At 42.9% G+C, this 27048-nt stretch overlaps 1 pseudogene; it reads left to right on the top strand.

The window, feature by feature from the left end:
* Positions 1-25588, top strand: part of LOC142451418 (uncharacterized) — a 97010-nt pseudogene extending 71422 nt beyond the window's left edge.
* Positions 25589-27048: the final 1460 nt, after the last annotated feature.

The following is a 27048-nucleotide window of genomic DNA, read 5'->3' as shown; positions in this document are numbered from 1 at the left end:
AACAATGTGTGGCTCCTCTGTCTGCAGAATAAGGATAGATAAGGGATAGAAGCTACAGACATGAAATATTGGCCTTTACTTACTTCATTGAAAATGGCTGATGAAACTATCACTCATTAAGTTTCTTAATTCTTCACTTGCTTTGGATGCAGACTGTGGGTTGCTGTTCCCCGTGCTGCCGTATTTTGAGGTGTGACCAACTAAAAATGGATCAAACTGAGTAACAAGTTCAAGTAAACTCCAAAAGTTTCCATTCGTGGTGACAACCCAACCAGTTCCATTCTTCCTTGAAAACTAAGCCATTATTATTGTTCATTATTATTATCATGACAGCAACAGCACATTGCACAGTGGTCTCTCATCAATTTGAATGTTTGAAAGTGGTAATATACAAGGTCTGTAAATTAAACTCTTTTCATGTTTATCAATCATCTTTACCTTAAACCAACTGCTAAATCCATATACAGAAAATTTAGAATGAAATTATTTAGGACTAAATAGTAAGCCAACAAAATAATACATAGAGCTGAGTTATGTATCAGGCAGTAGTTACAGTCTCTTATAATTTCCACCATTAACTTTGCACTTCTGGCTACAGAACCTTGTTTATTTACCATCCAGAAAATTTCCACAGAAATTCTCAAGTGGTACACTGTCATTGACAATCCCTCCACCCTCTTTCGATGCAGTAATTTACATCATTAGAAGCAGAAGTACTCCACAAAGTAGGCTGTATTTCTGTTATGTATGGGATCTGCAGATGTGACCATTTCAGATTCTAGAATAGTTTCACTTTCGAAGCCATTATTTTTTCCCCTTAGAACTGCAAGGACTGTAACAACTTCTGTTACATCTGTCCATTTGTAACAAATTCTGCTTTTGCTGTTAGTAATTTCAACAGTGGCAGTACTCTTGCAATGACCTGTACCCATTAAGCTTGAGCATTCAATGGAAGAGGTCTCTTCTGATTTCTTTACATGTTTAAAAAGAAATTAATTCTGGAATTGTCTTTAGGAATTCACAAACCCTTTTCTTTTTGTCTTCTGCAAAGTTTCATGTTTTTACTCCACTTCCTTGTTGCTATTTCATTATATCCAGATACAAAAGTATGTCACCTTATAACTTTAGTTCTACCATAGCAGATTCATTTGAACAATTAAAAATAAATAGAATTCATTAAATAAAATTTACATTCAAACTGGGATATTTACACACATATTCAATTTTCTGTTTGCAAACCAGCAACAACAACAACAACAAAATATTTGGGAAAGCACAGTTTTCTTCTGTAAGTTGGAGATTCTCAGGAGAAATAGTACGTATAAGACAGTGGAAAATCATGTTATTTGTACAACGTTGTTCACAGACCTCCATGAGTATTTTCTTTGTCTTGAAATAATACTTTAAAACTTGCAGTCACTTTCTACCCTTTGAAGCTGCATCTTGAAGGTCACGGGATTAGTGCTGGTACGGGATTCAGGCAAGAGCCCTCTTGAAGAGCGGGGTCCAAATACGCTCCGTCTGAAGATGTGCTTTTGGTTTGCTTTGCACAACACCAAAGGGGTCACGTGATTATTATGACGCTGGGGTGTCCTTTTGTGGTTGACAAGAGAGAGCCGAATAAGTTTTAAAAGTATTGCCATAAAAATCAGAAATATTTATTAAACAAAAATATCAAAATGTGAGTCTACTGTTTATCAACAGATCCTCCATCTCAGCCTTGACATTTCTGAGAAGCGCTGCGCTCTTGGTGGTGCACCACATCAAAGCAGTGGTCTGTCGACCCTGAGGGACACACAACCTGCTCTTTTCAGATGTTCTTTGAGTTTGGGGACCCACAAAAAGCCTGAAGGGACAAGATCGGGGCTGTAGGATGGGTGAAGTAAGGTTTCCCATCAAAATCCCTTTAGGCAGCGCCGGCTGCACTCAGTGAAGGAGCAGGAGCATTGCCACAACGGAAGAAAATTCTTCAACGCTTTCCTGGACTTGATCCCACCCGTGTAGTGTTCCGTTTTCTTAAAACGTTTTAGTAACAAGCTCCTATGTCCTTTGAGAAAATATCTCAAGGTGGAATTCCACAAAGCAGTCACGACATCTTCTATGAAGACCTCAGAATCAACTCAGCACCTCTCCTCAGAGACTATTGTTTTGACCCAACCTTTTGCTTTCTTTTTAACTAGACTAAGACAGCGTGTTACTGAGAGAACTGGTCGGCAGCCAGCTGCTGATCACAGACACACATTTAAACGTATTTTATTTGGAATAATATAAAATGGAACCCTAGTATAAATATTATTTCATTGACTCTTGCATAATTATTATCATATGCAAAGTTTATTAAATGTTATCAATTTCATTTACTGGCCAATGGAGGCACTTGCTTTCTCTTGTGTCCTATCTGCTTGGCATGTACAGGTCTTAGCTTTGGCTAACCGGTGGTCTGGTTTGTTGGGGCCTGAGCATGTGTTTGTTTACCTGGCTTATTTCATGAGTATCCATAATGGTGGTTACACAAAAAGTATATTGGCCCTAAATCAAACTAGGTCTCCCACAGGGAAGACAAGAATTCTACCACGGAAACATCATTGCACCCACAGCCTCCTATACCAGCTGCCATGGAAATGCATGTGCATCAGAGGAGAGCCGGGCTCCCTCGGCCTTTCAATGGTTGATTTTTTGGTAGCTCTCCAGGGATTGACTCCCACCTCCAACCTTTAAGGTGGCAACCCAGAGTGTTAACTGTGTGAACAACAGCCTCCAGTGTTGTGGTGGTGTTGGGAGCTGTGTTATGCAGGGTTCTCTAGAGAAACAAAACCAGGACACTTATGATTTCATATATAAATACAAATATGTATATATATATAGGTTTATAAAGCAAGAAGGAATACAACAGCCAATTAGTCCACACAGCAGTACAGAGGGCTCAGTTCAACTCACTTTCTGGGAACTAAAGGTCCTTCAACTCATGCCAGCTGCTGGTCAAAGTCCAAGGAAGCAGACAGTGGAATCTACCCTCAGGCAACTGACACAGCAGGGTGGGATGGCAACAGCAGGAAGATGAGAAGTTGAGGGGTAGCAGAGCCCAGAAGCACGGGAGCACAGCGAAGCAGGTCCTGGTGGATCCTCCACCTCTAGTAATGCATGCCAAGGATACAGGATCTACAGGTTGGCTCAGCCTACAGATAGCGCAGCACGATTGGGGCAAAGGACTAGTCCATGCAGCAGCACACTGGTCCGATCACCAGGGAGAAAGAGAGAGGGAGGCCAGTCTCAGAAAGCCATTTATCTCAGCCACCCTCCAGTGAACCAGTGACCTGATTAAACTCTGCCCACAGGATCCTACGGGAGCCTAGTTGGCACAATAAACCTAACCCTCACAGGTGCCATCAAGTCAATGTTTTACTCCACATAACAGAGTAGAACTGCTCCATAGGATCTTTTAGGCTGTATTCTTTACAACCAGCACTCATATGTCAGTTTGTGGTACTGTGATCTGTGATCACTTGCATGTTGCTTAGTGCATAGTGGAAGTGGTGACATGATATTTCAAATACCAGCAGGGTTACCAATGGTGCACGGTTTTCAAGAAAGCTTCCAAACGAAGACAGACTAGGAAGAAAGAATAGGCTGTCCACTTAGGATGGATTAAACACTGAAAATTTTATTAGTAGTATTACACCATTGTCTGATAAATTGTTGGATGATTAGTCCTATAGGCTGAAAGGCATTCAAACTACAACTGGGGAAGAGCCATCTCCTCAAATGGAGTCTACCTTAAAGACAAGGATGGAGTAATGCTCCCTTACTGATAGGGAGTGACTCAAAATGGGAGGGAACATCTGCAGATATCCATTCAGTATTACAGTGTGGACTATACAAAGGATGAATCTAGGAAAAGTGGAAATCATCAAAAATTAAATAGAAGGCATAAGTATCAATATCCTAGGCATTAGTGAACTAAATAACTGGTATTGGCCATTTTGAAATGGACAATAATTGGGTCACTTTGCCAAGAATGACAAATTTGAGAGGATGGCATTAATTCACCATCATAAAGAACCTTTCAAGATCTGTCTTGATGTAAAATGCTGTCTAGGAAAGGATTATATTTATACACCTACAAGGAAGACCAGTGAATACAACTATTTTTCAAATGTATACACCAACCACTAAAGCTGATGAGAAAAAAATGAAGAATTGATCAAACATGCCATAAAGATGCATGGATAATTACTGGTGATTTGAATGTCAGAGTTGAAACAGAGAGAAAGGATCAGTAGCTGGAATGTATGGCCTCACTGATCGAAATGGATATGGCATGGTAGAAGTTTGCAAACCAATGACCTCTTCATTTGTAAATACCTTTTTATAATCACATACACAATGACTATCCACATGAACTTGGCCAGATGAAATACAAAGGAATCAAATGGACAACATGAGAAGAGACAAAGAGAGAATCTCAGTATCATCAGCCAAAACAAGGTCAGTGGCCAACTATGGAACAATCTATTGCTCAAATGCAAGTTCAGGTTGAAGTTGAAGAAAATTAAAACCAATCCATGACAGCCTGGGCAGATGGCAGGGGAGTTATGTCTGATCTCCTCTGGCTTCAGCAGGGAAAAGGAGAAGCCAACCCCACACTATCACCAGGCTGACTCCCACAAAGCAGAGGTCAGATACGACTCTACCCTCCATCATGCTTCACCCCATTCAGACACAAACCATCTCTCCCGTGGCATTCCACTTCTCTGCCCGGTTTAATCATTTGTTTCAAAATCCACATGGAGCTCACAACAGACAATACTCGGAATTATGAGGCTTATTAGGGAACCTTACCAGTTACTGTAAGTCAGGATCAGAAAACATTAAGGATATAGCCCTCTTGTCCACAACAGCACCTTTTCTCAGTCATGTCAGTAGACACATCTCTTTCTGGTTCTCTCTCTCTCTCTCTCTCTCTCTCTCTCTTTCTCTCTCTCTCTCTCTCTCTCTCTCTCTCTCTCTCTCTCTCTCTCTCTCTCTCTGGTTCTCAGTGTATCAGTCATTCTACCCCTTGGCCTCTGCCCTGTTCCAGCAAGTGGTACAAAGCTCCTTTAGCACCAATAGATGCCCAAAGGGAAGCCCACTCTGCATACCAGCCTCCTGTTTAAAGGCATTCAGCTTTACTTTGTCTGGGGGCTGGGCATCTTGCTGATCTAACTCATGATCTTGGCTTCTGGTATGCCTGTGGTCCCCACAACTTCACACAAGGATTTCGCACAAGCTTCACTGATGGCTCTTCTTTCTTGATGGTCATGGAATTCTCTCTCCTTGCTTCTTAAATGGCTCACTTTTATACTCAAGGTGTGGCAAAATCAACCAGTCCCCAAGTGAAAATCTTATTTGCATGATCCCAACCAATCATTAAGTGGGAGTTATAAAGACTGAATAGAAGAGCCATACTGAATAATTTCACTTTACTGCAGAGCCAAAAGACGACCTTGAGTACATCCAACCAGAATTTAGAGAGCATCTCAAAACCAGGTTTAACACACCAAACACTGATGCCTGGAGACCAGATGAGCTGTGGAATGGCATGAAGGACATCATGCATAGAAGAAGCAAACGGCTACTGAAAAGCCAAGCAAGAAAGACAGTGTCCGTGTGGATGTCAGCGGGACTCTGACGCTTGCTCTGGAATATGCAGTAGCTAAAGTGCATGGAGAAAATGATGCCATTAAAAGGCTGAACAGAAAAATGTAGGACAACAGCTCAATAAGACACTCAATGAAATGTACAAAGACCTGGAGTTAGAAAACCAAAGGGGAAGAATGTGTTCACCATTTTTCAAGCTAAAAAAAATAAAGAAAAAATGTAAGCCTTGAGTTTCAACGTTGAAGGATATTATGGAAAAAATAGTAGATGATACAAGAAGCATCCTAAGATGGGGGGAATATTGTACTGTGCCAAAAAGAATTGGCCAACCATTTCAGGAGGCAGCATGTAATCAATAATTCATAGCATTGAAGGAAGAAAACCAGGGTGCACGGCAGCTTTGGCAAAAAAATATAAGGACCTAAGAATTGATGGAATACCAACCAAAATGTTTCAACAAGCTGATGCAGCATGGGAAGCATTCACATGTCTCTGCCAAGCAATTTAGAAGACAGCTCCCAGACCAAATAACTGGAAGAGATCCATACATTTGTCCATTCTAAAGGAAAGTGACCCAACAGAGCACAGAGATTATCGAACAGTATCATTAATACCACATGCGAGTGAATTTTTGAAGAAGATAATTTTTAAATGTTTGAAGTTGTACATAATCAGAAGAGAACATGGAACAAAGGCTATCATTGCTGATGCCTGCTGGATCATAACTTCAAGCAGAGAACACAAGAAAAAGGTTTACTTGTGTTTTGTTAACTATGCAACAATGGGTTCAAGCATTAAAACAATTGTGACGAAGCTGAAGAATGGAGCATTTCTTGGTTCTGTTGTGCAAATAGTTGCTTTGAGTCCACCCAGCTCAAAACCACCTAACAGCAGCAACAGCGATCATTACAGAAGCATTTTGCCAGATCTTTCTCCAGCTATGAGGAGAAGAGAATTACTCAAGAGTATCTGTCACAAGAGTGCTAGACAACACTCCCCCCTTCCTAGAATTGTGTAATGCCGGAAGCCATGCTCAAGTTATAGAACACTATCATTGCTCTCACCTGCAAGTACAATGTTGTGGGAGATCATCCAACAATGGTGCAGCAGTACATTGACAGGGAGCTGCCAGAAGTTCAGGCCAGATTCAGAGAAGGACTTGGAGCAAAGGATAGCATTGCTGATGTCAGATGGATCTTGGCTAGAAACAAAGAACCCCAGAAAGATGTTTACTTGTATTTCATTGACTGTGCCAAGGCATTCGACTGTGTGGACCATGATAAACTGTGGATGACCTTTAGAAGACGGAATTCCTGAACACTCCATTGTTCTCATGAGGAACTTGTACATGGATCAAGAGGCAGTTGCGTAAGTATAACAAGGGAAGAAGGTAAGGTTTATCAATCAGGAAAGGTGGGCATCAAGGTTGTATTCCCTCACCGAACAGTCACTCTATATGCTGAGCAGATCATCAGAGAAACTGGCTTATATGAACAGAATGTGATCTTGGGATTGGAGTAAGGTGTGTTAGTCTGGGTACATTAGAGAAACAAATCCGCAAAAACTCATGTATAGGAGAGAGTTTTATATAAAGTTTAAGTGAGCATCAAGAAAACATCCCAACCCAGTGCTGCCCAAGCCCACAAGTCCAACATTAACCCATATGTCCAACACCAATCCACAAAGTCCTCCTCCATCTCACAAAGCAAATGCAATGACGCCGACTGCAGGAGGAAAGCAGAGTCAGTGAATGTGTAAGCATCTCAATGCTGACAGGGATTGCCACAGGGCTGCTCCAGCACCCAGGGCTGCATCGGGGTGGGTTCATGTGGCTTCTCCTTTGGGATGTCTTACAGGACGTCAGCCTCACAAGCTGAAGCTGAGAATTGCTAAGGCAGCTGCACCCTGGTCCGACCATCACAAAGCAAGAGACCAGAGAACTCGAAAGGCGAGGCTCACCTGGCCATTTATCTCTCCACCCTTCAAATAACCCCACATGTGTTTATCGGCCAGCTTGACACAATAAACCTTAACTATATCATAAGGCCTTCATAACAACCTGCAGAGGACATTTCCTTGCTGAAAGTGAGGAGGACTTGAAGCACTTGCTAATGAAGATCAAGTATTGGGGCCTTTAGTATGAATTACAACTTAACGTAAGGAAGACCCAAATCCTCACAACAGGACCAATAGACAACATCATGATCAATGGCGAAAAGGTTGAAATTGTCGAGGATTTCATTGTACTTGGATCCACAATCAATGCTCATGGAAGCAGCAGTCAAGAGATCAAACAATGAGTTGCATTGGGTCCATCAGCTGCACAAGATCTGTTTAGAGTATTGGAAAGCAGGAAGGTTACTTTGAGGACTAAGGTGCACCTGACCTAAGCCATGATATTTTCCATTGCCTCATATGCATGTGACAGTTGGACATTGAATAAAGAAGACCGAAGAAGAATGGATGCGTTTGAATTGTCCAGGAGAAGAATCTTGAAAGTAGTGTGGCCTGCTAAATGCACAAACCAATGTGTGCTGGAAGAAGTGTGTCCAGAGTGCTCCTTAGAGGCAAGGATGTAAGACTTCATCTTCTAAACTTTGGACATGTTACTGGAGAAGGACATCATGCTTGGTAACGTAGGGCCAGCAAAACAGCAAAAAAGCCCTCAACAAGATGGGTTGACACAGTGGCTGCAACAGTGGACACAAACACAGGAACACTTGTGAGGAAGGTGCTGGACCGGGCAGTGCTTCATTCTGTTGTGCATTGGGTCGCTTTGGGTCAGAACTGACTCAATGGCACCTAACAACAACAGGAAGCCGTGTGGTCTGCAAAGATGGGGAATTGTTCCCGGTGCATTGCAAACAAGTTTTCCCTCAGAGATGCAAACATATTACCCTAACTTAGAGATATGCTGCCAGCTCAGAGAGACAAAACAATTCTGAGACCAGCAAGATAACCTGAGTCAGGGCATTATGATAGTAAAGAAATGTTGCTTCAACTCAATATAACTGGAGGTAGTCCACGGCTGCCCGCTGTTATAAATGCATTTTAATATCATACTAAGCCAAAGCATGAGATGATTTTCATGAGATGATTCCAACTCGTAGTGGCCCTCTCGGGCAGAGCCTGTGTATCTTCAGGGAAGCTACCGAGTCTTCCTCTGAAAGAGCACCGGGTGGCTGAAACGGCAGCCCTTTTGTTTGCATCCAAGTGCTTTAACCTCTGCGCCACCAGGCATCACAACCCACCCTAGTTCACTGCAAGTGAGTCACTTTTGACTCAGCAATTCTGATGATGGCTTCTTCTTTTTTTTTAATCATTTTATTGGGAGCTATTACAGCTCTCATCACAATCCATACATCCATCCATTGTGTCAAGCACATTGGTACATATGTTGCCATCATCATTTTCAAAACATTGTCTTTCTATTTGAGCCCTTGGTAACAGCTCATTTTTCCCCATCCCTCCCTCATGAACCCTTGATAATTTATCTTTCTTTTTTTTTCATGTCTTACACTGACCGCTGTCTCCCTTCAGCCACTTTTCAGTTGTCTGTCCCTCTGGGAGAGGATTATATGTACATCCTTGTGATCAGTCCCTCTCTCACCCCCCACCTTACCCTCCTGGTACCGCTACTCTCACTACTGGTCCTGAGGAGTTTCTCTCTCCTGGATTCCCTGTGTTTTCAGCTCTTATCTGTAACAGTGTACATGTTCTGGTATAGCTGGATTTGTAAGGTAGAATTGGGGTCAGGATAATGGGGAGGAGAAAACATTAAAGAACTAGAGGAAAGTTGTATGTTTGTCAGTGCTATACTGCACCCTGACTGGCTCATTGCTTCCTTGTGACCCTTCTGTCTCCAATCTGCGTTCCCTCTCATTCACAATGATATGATTTTTTTTGTTCTGGGTCTTTGATGTCTACTACTTGATCCCATCAACACCTCATGATCACACAGGCTGGTGTGCTTCTTCCATGTAGACTTTGTTGCTTCTCAGCTAGATGGCCACTTGTTTATCTTCAAGCCTTTAAGATCCCAGACACTATATATTTTGATAAATGGGCACCATAAACTTTCTTCACCACTTTTGCTTATGTACCCATTTTGTCTTCAGAAATTGTGTCTGGAAGGTGAACATCACAGAATGCCAGCTTGTTAGAATGACGTATTCTTGCATTGAGGGAGTACTTGAGTAGAGGCCCAATGTCGGTCTACTACCTTGATACTTAACATATAAATGTATGTACAATGATATATTACCCTATCATTATATATAAGTATATTTACATATGTACATGCCTGTATTTAACCTCTATAAATGTCTGTTGCCTCCTAGTTCTTTCCTCTATTTCCCTTTACTTTCCTCTTGTCCCACTATCAAGTTCAGCCATCATTTAAGTTTCAGTAATTCCTTTTGGCTACATTGCTTTTGACCAAGCCCCAGGCATTCTGTACCCTACTTACCACCGATTTTAGATCACTTACTTTTCCTTTGCCTCTAGGTTTTTGATACTCCCCTTCCTTTCCCCCACTCTCCCCCTACCTCACCCCCACCTACCCCTCTCCTGGGTCCCCTCTGGAACCATCTGTCCCATTTTTTTCCTCTGGATTGTTTCTCCCACCTATCTTATCTAGATCAGCTCTTTTACAGGGGTCTCCTAAGACCATAGGAAAACACATATTTCCTATAGTCTTAGGAACCGAGACACCGTTCTTCTATCATCTCCAGGCGGTCTGCCCACATGCAGATACACCCACATAGGACTACCTGGCGGGAAGACTGTTACCCATGTTACACCATGCTTTAAGACAAAATTTCATTTATTTGTAATTAGGAATAAATATTTCAAATATATAATTACGTATTGTTTTTGTGATGAATCACTATGCTTTAATTTTGTTCAATTTGTAACAATGAAAATACATCCTGCATATCAGATATTTACATATGATTCATAACAGTAACAAAATTACAGTTATGAAGTAGCAACAAAAATAATTTTATGGTTGGGGGTGACCACAACATCAGGAACTGTATTAAAGGGTCATGGCATTAGGAAGGTTGAGAACCACTGGTCTAGATAGACATGTAGAGACAATAGTAAGCACAAAAACAAGACAGAGCAAAACAAAACAACAACAAAGAATTGGCACGCAAAAAAAGAGAGAAAAGCCTATTAATAGTTCCAGGTCTGTTTGTTGTCCTTTAGGAGTGTTTTCTGGTCGAGACTGATGGGGTTCTACATCCTGGCCCCAAAGTCTATTTTTGGTATTTCTTGGGGGCTTCATTGCTTTACTCCCCTTGCTGCTCTGTTACACGCCCTTAGCGTTTTGACGGTGTGGTGGAGTCAGATCGGGTAGAGTTCCCTCACTGTGTCTCCAGTGTTGTCCTCGTAGGGCTTTGGGTCAGTGAGGGATGTCTTGTCTCATGGTGGGGCCTGCCCTAGGGTCCTCTCTCTGCTTTGACTGCTCTGAGCAGGAATATCGTCCTCTAGATTAGGTGGGACAGGATGTTTTCCACTCTCTCTCCTTCCCTCTTCATTTGCTCCTCTGTGCTCTGATCAGACACGCCCCTCTCCCTGAGCTGTAACTTCAGTGCTGTGCTCTGAAGAAAGACACTCCTAAATCCCATTTCATAGACTGTGCCCATACTTCTGCAGACCAATAAACGTAGCACCACCACAAGGTGGCGCTGCCTGCCACCCAATAGCTCAGTACATAATTCCCACATTTATGGCTTCCCCCCCTTATCTTATAAAATGGGCAGCAAATTACAAGTTTCCATTAAAAAAAATGCTCTTTTGTAATTACATTTCCTTCATCAAATAATACATTTGCTAATTTATCATTTTAATCTCTTTTTTAAAATCATTTATTGGGGGCTCGTACAACTCTTATCACAATCCATCCATCCATCCATTGTGTCAAGCATATTTGTGCATTCGTTGCCATCATTATTCTAAAAACATTTGCTTTCTAATTGAGCCCTTGGTATCAGCTCCTCATTTTTTTCCCTCCCTCCCCGCCCCTTATGTCGTTTCCATCATAAGTTAGCATCTCTAAGTCCATCCACGTTGGAGATACTGAAAATATCACATAATTGTCACCTGCAACGTCTGACCCTGGATCCTAGAAAGCCTGCCAAGTAACTATGATTTTATGAGCCTCTTGGCTTTCTGATTTTTCCTAATTGTACTTTTCCTTCTTCATCTCTGTGTGCTTTTCCATTCTAATTTCCTACAGAGAATTTAAAGCCTCACAAATGTGCCCAGGTAAGCATTTGAAGCTTTTGTGCTCCGCTCACAGGAGATGAGGCAGAAGAAACGGTGGCTGTTGTGAAGTTAGTGGGGACCAAGCGGTGAAATAGGACCAGGGTCTGGAATGAATCCAAGGTAGGGATCCTTGAGTAGGTGTGAGATTCAGAAAGATCCAGAGTAAATGACAGGTCCAAGGAACCGAAGAAGAATCACAAGGGAAAACTAAAGGCGAAAATTTGGGAATGGACTGGGACAAGGGCAGAAAAAAAAAAAAGCAGTTTGGGAGCTGATGTGCAAGAGATGGGATAATATGCCTTGCTATTCTTATTAGTATAGTGGTTAGTATCCTTGCCAGTCACACGGGAGACCGGGTTTGGTTCCCCAACGTCCTTTGTACTCCCTTAAAGAGTTATGGAAACTCACAGGGCACTTCTACCCTGCCCTATAGGGTCCCAGTCTACCCAATGGCAGAGTTTGGGTTGAGGTTTTTTAGTGAGATGTTGGAATGTGTAGGGTCAAATCCCTTACTCGCCATGGTGTGTGTGTGTGTGTGTGTGTGTGTGTGTGTGTGTGTGTGTGTGTGTAAAAGAAAGATTGGGGATGCATCAACTCTGGGAACTAAGTGAGAGTAAAGTCTATCTTGAGGGTAGACCCTCCCTGGCACAGAGTCGGAGCCCACACAGTGGAGTTTCACATGAAAATCTTGCTCATTCCTAAAGATTTAAGCCCCACACCCCTAGAGCAGTTCTAGTCTGTAACCGATGGGGTGGCCATGAGCTGGAATCGCCTCTACAGCAGTGGTTCTCTGGTGACCAGGCTGACTTCAGAGACTGACAGCTGACATGGAGCCTTTATGTGAGTGGACTTGGAGACTAGTTAGTCATTTCTCTCCCTGGTGCAAAGCTGCGTGCCTGTCTCAGACTTCCACTTGTGTAAGGTGTGTGCCTGACAGTGTCACTGAGGAACAAGTCAGAGTGGAGAGGTGGATCTGAGAAACAGGTCGGGGAAAACGTGTTTTTACCAGCACTCCACTCCCTTCCTTGTCCTTAAGGTACAGCTCCACTATCCCTTTCCTTTAAAGAAATGCTTCTTCCTGACTCTGTGGGGCTTGGTAGGGCTCCGATCCTCAATGAACACCCAGATGCTCACAGGCTGAACATGACCGAGGTGGTGTCTGCATAGAACTGCACCCTCAGACACATTTTTGGCCCAAGGAGCCAAGGAGTAGGCATCTATCTGGTCCAAGACAGACAAGAGTTCGTCCCTGAAAAGTTTCTGGAGTTCAAGAAAGCTCTTTCTCTCTCTTACTGTATATGGGAAACTACAGGGATGGTTGTCAGTCACGACCTCAATCATTGTGGGCACTCCATGCACAACCAACATCTTCTTCAAAAAAGGACTTGTCCGGATGCCGGGGCAAGCTGTCTGCCAGCCTTTCCCGGATTGTCACCAAGAGACTCCATATTCACATTCATCTGTTTCTCTGGCTAACCTATTTCTGATGAGTGCAGAGATGTACGGCTCGGCCACCTTGGTCTCACTCAGGACCACTCTGAGCAACCTGTCTAGCTCCAGGCATGCCCACAGGGTTGGCTTTGGCTGTTGTGAGCCTGCATCACATCACAGCTCCACTCTTCTCCCTGATCCATCTTGCTTTCTTCTCTTCTCCTCACAGGCTGGAATCCCAGGAGTTGGGGGAATATAATCCATGATGCATGGCGGGCTCCTGAATGAGAGCAGACTCGTGCTCCGTGGGCTTGTCACTGGCTGCTCTTCTTGGAAGCAGATCTCCAGGCTGTACTTCCTATGGGATAGAGGTGCTCATTCTTTGAGAAGTCTGTGGGTATTCAGCATCTTGTTCAGCCGTGCCACAATTCACATGCATCACATCTTCTCTGGTCTGCCGAGCTGGCGCGTGCGTTATGAGATGACAGAGCATTTTATGTCTTGGGTGAGGTACATCTTAGTCCTCAAAGTGATATCTTCACATTTACTATTTTAAAGAGGTCTTGTGTAGCAGATTTGCCTCCGTGCAAAATGGATCATTCTTGACTGCTGCTTCCATGAGCATTGCTTGTAGATCCAAGTAAGATGAAATCCTTGACAAATTCAATGGTTTTTCTGTTTTTCATAATTCTGTCTACTGATCCAGTTGTGACAATTTTTGTTTTCTTTGTATTGAGCTGCACACCACACTGAAGACCATGACCTCTGATTTTCATCAGTAATGCTTCAGGGGGCTTCCCTTTCCACAAGTGAACTTTTGTCAGTCACACAGCTCGGGTTCTCCTGATTCTGATGCCGAGGTCGCCTTTGTGTCGTGCAGCTTCTCAGAGCATTTGCTCAGTACAGAGATCCAAGAAGTACAACAAAGGGAGCAACCTTGATGCACACCCTTCCTGGTTTTAAACTGTGCAATATCCACTTGTTCGATTTGAATAACTGCCTCCTGGTCTATGTGCATGTTCAGCTTCCCCATGAACACAATTAAGCATTCTGGAATTCCCATTTTCATACTATTATCCATAGTCTGTTATAATCCACACAGTTGAATGCCTTTCTATAGTCAATTAAACACAACTAAGCATCTTTCTAATATTCTCTGCTTTCCGCCAAGATCCATGTGTCATCAGCAATAAAAACCCCTCATTCCCCTCCTCTGAAATTCTCTTTTGAATCCAGCTTAAATGTACGACATATCCTTGTGGATGTACTGATGCAACTATTTTTTGAAAGCTCTTCAACACAATTTACTTACATATACTATTCATGATATTGTTAGATAATATCTGCATTCTTTTGGGTCACCTTTCTTTGAAATAGGCACAAATAGGGATTTTTTTTTCTAGGTGGCTGACCAGATAGCTGTCTTCTAAGTTTTTGACATAGACATGAGTGCTTCTGGGGCTACATCAGTTTGTTGAAACATTTGGATGGATGTCCTGTCAATTCCTAGGCTCCTTGGCTGATGCCTTTAGTGTAGCTGGGATTTCTTCCTTCGACGCCATTGGTTCTTGATCCGATGCTACCTCTTGGCAAGTGCGAACCCCAAGCAGTCCTCTCCAGGACAGGGACCCTGCGTATCCCTCCCATCCTCTTTTATGTCCCCTGCGCCGTTTGCTATCTTGTCTGTAGAATGCCCCAGCCTCGCAACTCGAGGTCTGGATTTTTCTTTAGTTCCTTCAGCTCGAGAACTGACGAGCGTGTTCTCCCCTTTTGGCTTTTCCGATGCAAGGCTTGTGCCCAACTTACAGAGTGACTGGATTAATACATGTAAATAATTTAGAATGCAAGTTATCATCACTTATGATCAATGATATTGCACTCATGTCAACTCTGAACCAATGACTGAGGTAAATTCACTTGTTTTTCTGCTTGTATGTGAATGATATCATGATACAATCTTGCTAGGATTGAGTTATGTGCCCTCAAAATATACCCCTCCAAAATCCTAACCCCAATGCTTGTAGATATAATTTCCCCCGGGGAATAAAGTTTGCTTTGTTATGTTATGAGGCCATGCCAACAGGATGTGTCTTAAACCACTTACTTTTGAGGCATAAAAAACAGATTAAGCCCAGAAGCAAGAACAAATGGGGCAATCAACAAAAATAAAAATCAGTTCTTTGAGAGGATCAAGAAAACGCAAGGCTGTCAGTGGCACACTGACATCGGAGGAAAGTAGAAGACATACATAACAAAGATGAAAAATGAAATGGGTGCCATTTCCACAAACCAACTGAGATGGAAAGGATTATTACAAGTCATGAAAAGTTGCACTCTTGGGATCAGTACACTCTGGCACATCCACACAATGGAGTACTATGCAGCACTGAAAAGCACTGATGAGCACATGAAACACGTCTTTTCATGGAAAGAGTTGGAGGAAATTACGCTAAGCGAAGTTAGCCATGAGTCGCCTAAAGTAAGTGTAATCAGCACAGTAGGTATAGAAGAGAAGCCGCCTATATCATAACATTTGGGTTGAGATACACGGAATTGGGAGCATTTGGACCAAACTCAAGGAGGTACATGTTGGTCCAACACAATAATGGGAAAAGGAGGGAGGGGAAGGGAGAAAAGGGGGGATTGAAAGGGAAATGATGATGGAGGAAGCAGGGCACTAATTCACCCTGGGGAGAGTACTGGTCTCGTCTCCACAGAATCAGGAGAGGGCATGCAGACCAAGATGCATGAAAGCATGAAGATAGTGTGGCCACATGGAAGGATGCATGAAAAGAGAGAGCTACCAGCCTGGCCCCAACCAGAGCCAAACTGACCCTCTCCTGGGAAGTGGGTGGGGCTGAGAGAAGAACTGAACCTACAGGAGGGGCCAGCATGCCACACCCACACGGAGGCAGGCTGGGAGGGGGGAAGAGAAAGAGAGAGCCAGACTGGACCCCATGCTGGCACACCAGGATGACATCCCTGCGAGGAACTAATGGGACACAGAGGGGACTGGGCAAATGACAACAGCATGTGTCATGTTGTCCCCTTACTGGAGCAGACTGGAACAGAAGGCATTTCTGGGGTCACCTGGTGGAGAGGCAGTGTGATCTGAACCCCCCAAAACGGAGTGAATCAAGAAGGGAACATACCTGGATAAACAACCTGGAGGAAAAAACGATGGTTCCAGTGGGGGACATGGGGGGGGGGGGAAGGAAGTGGTGTTAACAAACTCAGGGACAAGGAAACCACAAGTGATCCAAAATCGGTGGCAAGGAGGGTGGTAAGGCTTGAGCAAGGGTAATTTAACCAAGAGGAAATTCTGAAGCCCAAATGAAGGCTGAGCATGATAGTGGGACAAGAGGAAAGTAAAAGGAAATAGAGGAAAGAACAAGGAGGTAAAGGGCATTTGTGGAGGTCTAGATGCAGGTATGTACACATGTAAATATACTCATTTATGATGATGGGGAAATAGATCTATGTGTATATATTTTATAGGTTTAGTATTAAGGTAGCAGATGCCCATTGAGTCTCCACTCAAGTACTCCCTCAATGCAAGAATACTTTGTTCTATTATTAAACTGGCATTCCAGACACTCACCTGCCCGACAAGATCGCTGAAGACAAATGGGTGCATAAGCAAATATGGTGAAGAAAGCTGATGGTGCCCAGCTATCAAAAGATATAGCACTGAGGTCTTAAAGGCTTGAAGGTAAACAAGCGGCCATCTAGATGAGAAGCAGCCAAGCCCACATGGAAGAAGCACACCAGCCTGTGTGATTATGAGGTGTGGAAAAGATCAGGTATCAGGCATCAAGAAACAAAAAAGTCATATCATTGTGGTTGAAGGGGAGTGAAAAATGGGGACCCAAAGCCCATCTAAGGGCAACTGGACACCCCCTTCCAGAAGGGTCATGGGGAGGAGATGAACCAGTCAGGGTGCAGTGTAGCAATGATGAAACATACAACTTTCCTCTAATTCTTAAATGCTTCCTCCCCCCCAACTATAATGATCCCAATTCTACCTTACAAATCTGGCTAGACCAGAGGATGTACAATGGTACAGATAAGAACTAGAAACACAGGCAATCCAGGACAGATGAACTCCTCAGGACCAGTGGCAAGAGTGGTGATACTGGGAGGGTGGAGCAAAGGTGGGGTAGAAATGGGGAACCAATTACAAGGATCTACATATAACCTCCTCTCTGGGGGGTGGACAACAGAAAAGTAGGTAAAGGGAGACATCAGACAGTGTAAGATATGACAAAATAATATTAATTTATAAATTATCAAGGGTTCATGAAGGAGGGGGAGCGGGAGGGAGGGGAAAAATGAAGAGCTGATACCAAGGGCTCAAATAGAAAGCAAATGTTTTGAGAATGATGATGGGAACAAATGTACAAATGTGCTGGACACAATGGATGTATGTATGGCTTGTGATAAGCATTGTATTAGTCCCCAATAAAATGATTTTTAAAGAAGAAAAAGCTGCACTCTTAACAAATTTGAAAACCTAGAAGAAATGTACAATTTCTAGAAACACGCCATCTAATTGAACTAGCACAGAGCTAGAAAACTGAAATATATCCATACAAAAGAAAACAATTGGAGATGTCATTTAAAAAACAAAGTTTCCCAACCATAAAAAAAAAGCCCCAGCCTGGGTGGCTTCACTGGAGAGTTCTACCACACATTCCAAGAAGAGGTGACACCAATTCTATTCAAACGATTCCAGAGCATAAAAGAGGAAGGCATATGCCCCAATCCGTTCCATGAAGACAGCATAGCAAAGCCAGGCAGAGACTCCATACACAAAATTACAAACCAGTATCCCTCATAAGCATAGACACAAATATTCTCATCAAAATTCAAGCCAGAAGAATTCAACAGCATATCACAAGATATATATTGTGATCATATAGGATTCATACCAGGGATGCAAGCCTGGATCAACATTACAAAACCAGTCAATGTAGCTCACTACATAAATAAAAGAATCACATGATTATGCCAACGGGTGCAGAAAGACATGTGTTAAATCCTAACATCTTTTCCTAATAGAAATTCTCAGCAAAATATGAATAGAAGGGAAATTACTCAGCAAAATTAGTGTGTACATAGAAAACTAGCAGCCAACATTATTCTCAATGGAAAACTACAGAAGGCATTCCTACGAGAACTGGAATGAAACAAAGATACACTCTATCGCCACTCTTCATATTGTCCTGAAGCCCTAGCTGGAGCAATAAGGCAAGACCGGTAAATATAGGACATCCAAATTGGTAAGGAAGAAGTAAAACTGTGCCTCCTCACAGATAATGTAATCATAGCACAGGAAGTCCCAGAGAGCCCATAAGAAATTGACTGCAACTCATAAACGCAATCAATAAAGTGGCAAGGTACAAGATCAACATCAGTTAGATTCCTCTACAGAAAGCAGGAGAACTCTGAAAATGAAATGAAGAAAACAGTGGCATCTACAATAACTCCCAAAGGACAAAATGGCCAAGAATAACTGTAACCAGGGATATGAAAGGCCTATACAAGGACATCTACTAAGTACGACCACTAGAAACCAAAAGAGACCTAAGTAAATGGAAAATCATTTCTCCGTTGAGAATAGTGTCGGCTGCTAGTTTTCTATTTATGCACAAATTAGACGATTAACATTGTGAAAATGTCCATCAGTATTTCCCAAAGGTATCTATAGATACGATGCAATCTCAATCCAAATCCCAACAACATTCTTTCACAAAATGGCAAAACTAATCTCTAATGTTATATGGAAAGTAAAGCAGCTCAAATAGCTAAAGAATCACTGAGAAAAAAGGAAGTAGGAGGCCTCATTTTCTGGATCTCAGAACTACTTTATAAACTCACTTGTCAAAACAGCCTGGGACTGTAAGGAAGGAGATTTTCAGTACATTTAGATCTTCAATTATCCCCTAGCTCTGGCACAATGAAGCATTTGGTGGATGGGCTTGAGGGACTTGACCCACGTGTCTGGGCGCAAAGTCTCTCACACAGTTGAAGTTCCGGTCTGACTGTATTACTTATTGTCATTTTTGTCTTGGCAGTCAGAAGGCTTCCAACTGACAGAAAGAGACCATGTCCCCTCTGTAGCCCTTTTGAATTTAAAACATAAAACAAAAGGGGGAAATGTGGAAAACTGAGAAGAGAGTGTGTGCAGAAAAATTCTCTGTGCTCATAATTAAGAGCCTGGAGGCAGATTTTGGTGGAGGGAGGCCTTCATACTTGTGAGTTGGCGATGTATCCTCGCCACATTCTCCTAACTAAAAAGTTATTCCCCATATCGCCCCCCTGTAATAATACCAATTTTAAGATGCTGCTTGCAAACACACGGTTGCTACTATCCCATTGGAGGTTGTCTGCCATCAAGAGTGATCACCCTAAGTATGGCCCACTCCCTTGGGTTAAGGATCATAGATTCCTCCCCCGGAGAAGAGCTCAGTCACATCTAAGGTCAAGCCAGCTCAGAGACAACCAAAGTTAAATCGCCATCTTAACTCTAGAACCCACCCGTCTTGTTATGTACTTCCTGTCACATGTATGGCCCTAACATGTCCCCTTCCTGTTACATGGATGCCTCTTATACAAGGCCTTTCTGTTACATGTGTATAATGTGATTTGCATGCCTGAGATTATATAAGTCTGTTAGAAAATACATGTGCCCACTCTCTGGTTCCGATCTCCATTCAAAAGGTAAGCCTTTGCAGAAAACAACAACAACCACCTGGGACTGGTACAGTGACAGACCTATAGACCAACAGAACAGAGCTGTGACCCCAGAAGTAAATCCATTCAGTTATAAACAAATGATCTTCAACAAAGGGTCAATGTCCATTGAATAGGGAAGAGACAGTCTCGTTAACAAATGGTGCTGGCAAAACTGGTTATGTATATGTGGAAAGATCAAACAGGACACATTCCTGATACCATACACAACAACTAATTCAAAATGAACCAAAGACCTTAATGTTAAATCTAAAAGCATAAAGTTCCTGGATGATTGATAACATAAGAGCAAAGCTCTAAACTCATGACCCTGGAGTCAATTCAACTTATAGCAACTGTGTTTATCCAGGTAGACTGGAGAAACAAATCCAGAGACACTCATCTATATGTAAGAGAGAGCTTTATTCCAAAGAGTAATAGTATATTAAGAAAACATCCCAGCCCAATCCAGATCAAGTCTACAAGTCCAATTTTAGCCCATATTTCCAAAACCAATTTGTAAATTCCTCTTCAGACTCATGCAATATGCAATGATGCTGAATGCCAGAACATCACAGGCCAGTGGATGGAAAGTCTTGTGGATCCAGTGGCAGTGGAAGCATCTCAGCACTGGCGTGGGTCTCCACATGGATTCTCCAATTCCAGGGCTCTGGTTCCATCAGCTCCATGTGGATTATCAACAGGAGTGTCTAGCAGAGTCTGTGTCCCACCTGCCAGGAGAAAAACAGGAATTCCCAGAATCCTTAGGACAAGGCCATGCCCACACAGAGTTACCTGATTGACAGGCTAGACTCCACCCCTTTGCTCAAGTTGACAGGAGATGATGTAACTGCCACAGCAACCCTGTGAGATAGGGTAGAACTGCCTTTGTGGGTTTCTGAGACTGTAAATCTTTATGGAACTAGAAAACTGCATCTTTCTCCCACAAGTCACTGGTGGTTTCAAATTGCTAACCTTGTGATTAGCAGCCCAGCATGTAATCCACTAAGCCATCAGTCTTTTCTGGAGCAAAGCTGGGGGTTCTAATGTATGGCACAAGTATGCAATCAAACACTAAAATATAATAATAGAAGATAGTCAAGAAAATAATCAAGAGCTCCTAAAACCTAAATACTTATATTCATCAAAAGATTTTATTGTATGTTTTTAAAAAAGACTTTCCTAAAGGAGTAAAGGTAACTGTGCTGCACAAAATCTCTTGAAAGTGTTGGAAAGCCAGGATGTTACTTTGAGGACTAAGGTGTGCCTGACCCACGTCATGGTACATCCCATCACCTCATATGCAAGTTGAGCTTTGAATTAGGTAGACCGAAGAAGAATGGATGCATGGTGCTGGCCAAGAGCATTGAAAGTACTTGGACTACCAAAAGAGAACAAGCATCTGTCTTGGAAGAAGTACCACCAGAAGGCTCCTTAGAGGCAAGAATGGCAGGACTTCATCTTTTATACTTTGCTGTGTTGTCCAGAAAGTCCAGTCCCTGGGGAAGAATATCATGCTCAGAGAAGTGGTAGGGCAATGAAAAGGAGGAAGGCCCTTGACAAGATGCATTAGCATAGTGGCTGCAACAATGGGCTCAAACATAAGAAAAATGGTGAGGAACTCAAACCTAAGAACAGGGATCCTCAGAGAGGAGCGAGTGGGTTCACATTGCCAACTTTCGGTTAGCAGTTAAGCGGTTTAACCACTAGGGATTATAATATGAACCCAAAATTTGTGACTGGTTTTATAGGGAGCTATGTATGCCATATAGGTATGAGAGGGTATGTGGAAATCTATCCCAATTCCGAATCAAAGTCGCTGCTATCTAGTTAATTCCAACTCATAGTAACCCTGTGGATTTCCAAGGCTGTAAATCTTTATGGGCATAGAAAGCTTCGTCTTTCTTCCATAGAGTGGCTGGTGGTTTCAAACTGCTGACCTTGCAGCCAGCAGCACAATACATAACCCACCATGCTACCAGGGCTCCTCATAGGAGTATATACCTGTACATATATAAGTATAGTTGTATTGATTAAAATATGTATTCTATTATTTAAATACCCAACACATATAAATATAATGGTCCTTCAAAAATTGTAGAAAATTCTTATTATCTTTTCATTCCACTTTCCACAAACTTTTGAAGCACCCTTTTATGTATATGTGCTATGCATTCATATATGTATAATAGAGCACATAGTATCACAGCTATGGAAACAGCATATTCAAACACTTCATGGAACTGAGTTACTGTGCATCGCCTTGAGGCACATCTTGAGTCAATTGGCATAGCATAATTCATAATGTTCTACATCCTAAAAGCCTGTGCATGCCCATCTAAGATACAAGGATAGGTCGCTTCCCATCTGGAGCAGGAGTAAGAAAATGACTCGAGGAAGCAATCAGTCTAAGGGACTAAATGCCCATACAAACCACAGCATCTTCTGACCTGAGACCAGAAAAACTGGATGGTGCCTGGCTATGATAACAGGCCACGCTGACTAGGGACATAACAGAAGATCGTGGTTAGAAGGGGAGCAAGGCGTAAAACAAAATTCTTATCAATTGTTTAAAAATTATTGGACTGATAGAGACAGGAGGAGCCCCTGAGACGATTACCTAGAACTAAAGTCACACCCAGAGGTCATTCTTCAGTCTGTAATTTTATAGGCCAGTTAAAATAAACAATAAGATGTGTAAGAAGTCGATTGCTCTTTAGAATAACGGGTTATGTGGGACCCAACAGACAGCATTTGCTCCAAAGACAAGAGGTCAGAGGAGGAGCAGGGAACCTGGATGGGTGGGAATGGAGAAAACCGTGGCACAGGGGAGGGCTGGATAGCGGCCCGTGTCACAGAACAACTGGTGCACGAACGGCTGAACGGGGAGACAGATTGTTAAGTGAGCTTTCATCTATAACACAATAAATTGTTCCAAAAAGGAGGAGGAGAAATTGGGAATGATACATGTCACATGAAGATTGCCACCGAATCAAAGGAAGGAGAAAACTTCACCAAACTTTATTTACCAAGTATTTGCTTCTGATCAATCCATGGGAACACACAATGAATTCAGTTATTCATTTATGAGGCAAAACCAAATTCCAAACTCGACTGCCCTGGAGTTGATTACGACTCGTAGCCACTCTATAAGGCAGTACTTGCAAGAGGCAATGACTGTCCCACCTCGAGCAGGAGAGTGGACTTCGAAGGCTTCACCCTCAACCCCATTTGTTTGTTCTTGGCCGATGCAAGTTCACACCGCCGCAGCAGCGTTATGGGGGGAAGACAGCATTAAGGAAAGCGATCAAGTTCCAGTCGTTGAGAAGTCGTTTTCTTTATCTGGGTCTCTGTGTCTGCACCCATCATGGATTGAATTGTGTCCCCTTCCCACCCCCTACCCCCAAAATGCGTTGGAAATCCAAACCCCGATACATGTTGCTGTAATTTCATGTTAATAAGGTTCTCTTTTTTATGTTAATGAAGCTCTATAAGTTGTGTTTTAAGCTGATAGCATTTCCGATGTAAAAAAAAGAGCAGCCTCGGCGAAGAGAAAGACACAGCACCAGGGTACTGAGGAGATGTGACACCTGAAGCTTGAACATTGAAGGTCAGGCATGGATTCTGTTGTGAAAAACACCTACAGCCAACAGGGGGCGGCTGTTTTGCAGTGTGCAGTTCTCTGAAGTATGTCAGTGCTTAGTTTGCAATAAATGTTCTGATGCTAAATGGGCTGTTAATTTAAGCCTATGTTGATACTAATGGCCTGGAATAACCTGTCTTCTGCTTAGAGCCCAGATCAGTGGGGCCACAGGGAACCATGCTACATCTGCCCACACAGCGGCGATGGAGGGGGCTCCTCAGGGAAAAAATGCAACACGGAGGTCATTTCTTTCTCAACACTTAGACATTTGTTTTAAATCTGGTCTCCATTAAAATGTGGTCATTTTACAAGCTGGGACCTGGGCACAATGGTGCCATCGCTAGAATAAAGATAGTTGCTTTTTCTCATCTTCCATTTCATGGTCTTCCCCTTCGATGTGGCTATTTTATTTTTCCAGAAGCTATAGAGTATATGTCACAGATATTTAAAACCCATTCGAAAGAGTTCCAGATTGAGTCAGTATTTGTGTAATTGGCATATGAAATCATGCTACATAAAATGTCTCCTAGTCCACTTGAAATGATAAGACAGGGCGTTGGGACAATGGACCGCGAGAGCGCTCTTTGAAGACAGTGGACGAACGCAACGCCCGTATTGCACTCCACTCAGCTAAGCAATAAGAGCATGAGTACCTTCATTTTCTTTGAAAACTTTTATTGCTTTTCAAGTATTTATAAAAGAACCCACTTCGCACTCCATCATAGTGGATTTTATTCATAACTTTGGGAGTACCTGAGCAATTTGGCAACGATTTAAAAGAAAGAAAAACCAAGCTCATTACCATCCCGTCGATTCTGACTCACGGAGACCCTCTATGACGGGACAGAACTGCCCCTGGGAGGATCTGAGATGGATAACTTCTTAATGGAGTAGAAAGCCTCGTCTTTCTTCCTTGGAGTGGCTGGTGGTTTCAAACTGCTGACTGTACAGTTAGCAGCCCAATGTATAACCACTACACCTTTGACAATGATACTTTTTTGGAAATCCAAAAGATCAGAGATTTTTACTTGCTGGATAAACATACTTTCTGCTTATAATGTGGCTGCCCATTCACTTTTTTGGAGGGGTGGAAAGAAGGATTCTTATACATTTTTTCTTGCCAGGGTGGCCCTTTTCAGAATGACGTTTTTAAGGGTATGGAAAAATAAAGCGTGGGCTGCGTGGGGGAGGCCGAGGGAGCCATGGTGCCCTTGTGGCGCAGGCCAGGACCCTGAAAATAAACAGCCTCTACCTTGAGAGCCTCCTTCACCTGGGCTGCGTCGGAATCTCGACTTCTGTGACACACTCAGAGGTCCAACAAAATCTACCTGCAGCCGTGAGCAGCAACAAATGAGTCAAGTAGGGGCGAGCTGGCCACTGGGCCCGGGAATGCCCTACCGGAGGGAGCTATTGGCCGTGGCAGACGTTAAAGGTTCCCAGTTTGTTTCCTTGTCCCTTCCAGACATGTGTTATCTTTGTGGAGACTCTGGTCATCTTGCCAAGGATTGTGATCTTCAGGAGAATGCCCGCTATAACTGCGGTGGAGGTGGGCACAGTGCCAAGGACTGCAAGGAGCCTGCGCGCGAGACGAGCAGTGTTGCTACAACTGTGGTACACCAGCCCATCAAGCTCGTGACTGTGACCACGCTGATGCGCCGCAGTGCTGTTCTTGTGGAGGATGTGGACACGTTCAAGGGAAGAGTTGCAGGTGTGGTGAAACTGGTCGTAGCCACCAACTGCAGCAAGGCAAACGAAGTCAGCGAAGGTAACTGCTATCACGGTGGCAAATCAGGGCACCTTGCACAGGAATGCACCATTGAGGCTACATCTTCATTATTTCCCTTTGTCGCCCCTGCCTTTTACTGATGGATGGTTAGATTGTCTTCTCTGAATCCTCTTCACTGGCCAAGGCTGGCAGATAGAGGCTACTCCCAGGCCAGTGAGTTTTTCTTGCGGTGTAAAAGGAGGGAAAGGTGGGGGGGGGGGGGCGTTAATTTCTCCATTTAACTACAAAAAATTATGTTTAGTTTGGTAGAGGTATTATGTATAATGCTTTGTTTAAAAACAACTAAAACAAAAACCTTTCCAGGCCACTGGTGAAGAAGGGCTTATGAACGGGGAAGAGGCAGACCACAGCGCCCATTCTGGGTGTCTTGAGATGTTCCCATTTGAAGATAAAGACCAGCTTTGGAAGTGTCTAAGTAACTTTCATTTTAATTTTAGCATAGTGACAGCCTTGGCAGCTATAACATCAAGCCACACCTGTATCAGGCCCTACCTAGCTCATAGGGTTACTGAGTGGGAGTGAAGGAAGACATGCTCATTCCTGACTATGCGAGAGAGAAACCAGGAAAAAAAGTCTACACAGGAACGACTTCATCGCAGAGTTAGTGCCGAATGATAATTTACGTGGTGATAGCAATGGTTTAGAAGAAATTTATTTCCTCAAAGACTTAAATTTAAAACCCAGAGTTAACATCGATGCTCAGAGTTGGCAAATTTGGAGCTTGTTCAGGAAATGAAAAAAAAACTGCATTTTCACAGAAATCAAGAAGTTATTTTTGTATGCTATATCACTTAAACAACTGTGTTTCATTTACTGTAATCAGCGTTTAAACGTCAGATGGAAAAAGCAACTGAAGTCCCAGCAAATCGCAATGTAATTTTAAACTACCTAATAAAGTTGGAGGAGGACAGGGGGCATGGTGGTAGCTTAATTGCAAAGGAAATGAAATATAATGAAACATGAGAATCAAAGTCGCTTTTTCGTATTATCATATAGTAAGATGTGTCCATTATTCCAGAAATAAATAATATGATGTAGAAGGAAATGCATCTGGAAGCTACCAGGATTTTAAAGCAGTGGTGAGTGTAATTATGTTTTGAGATATCTATAGCAACTGCAATGAAATGAACACATGCGTGATTTCTGTTAGGGACTAAGTTTACAGGTATTGTAAATACTAGGAAGTTTGTTGCCAACTTCATAACTAAAGAACACACTACTTTTCAATTAGCAGTTAGTGGGGGTGGGGGGACATGAATGTTTCCCCATCTGAGTTTATAGATCCCTGAATTCCATAAGCAGACCCCTGAGAGTGGCATTCAGTTCTGTGTGATGAGAGAAGAGGCTCTCGCAGACACCCCTGAAATGAAACAGACACGGGTATGCAAGGAAGGGGAGGGGTCCTCTCCTCACTTCAGGGCATTGAATTATGATCACAGCTAACCTGGACCAGATGCTCACTGGTCAGAGGCACAGCACTGGGCTTGTGGGAGGATGAGTCATGAAATCCTACATGGAAGCCTCCGAGGTAGGGAGCCTC

This window comes from Tenrec ecaudatus, chromosome 6, assembly GCF_050624435.1.
Source record: "Tenrec ecaudatus isolate mTenEca1 chromosome 6, mTenEca1.hap1, whole genome shotgun sequence".
Taxonomy (NCBI): domain Eukaryota; kingdom Metazoa; phylum Chordata; class Mammalia; order Afrosoricida; family Tenrecidae; genus Tenrec; species Tenrec ecaudatus.
The sequence above is the reverse complement of the archived record's forward strand: the minus strand, read 5'-3'. Positions and strand labels throughout refer to the sequence as shown.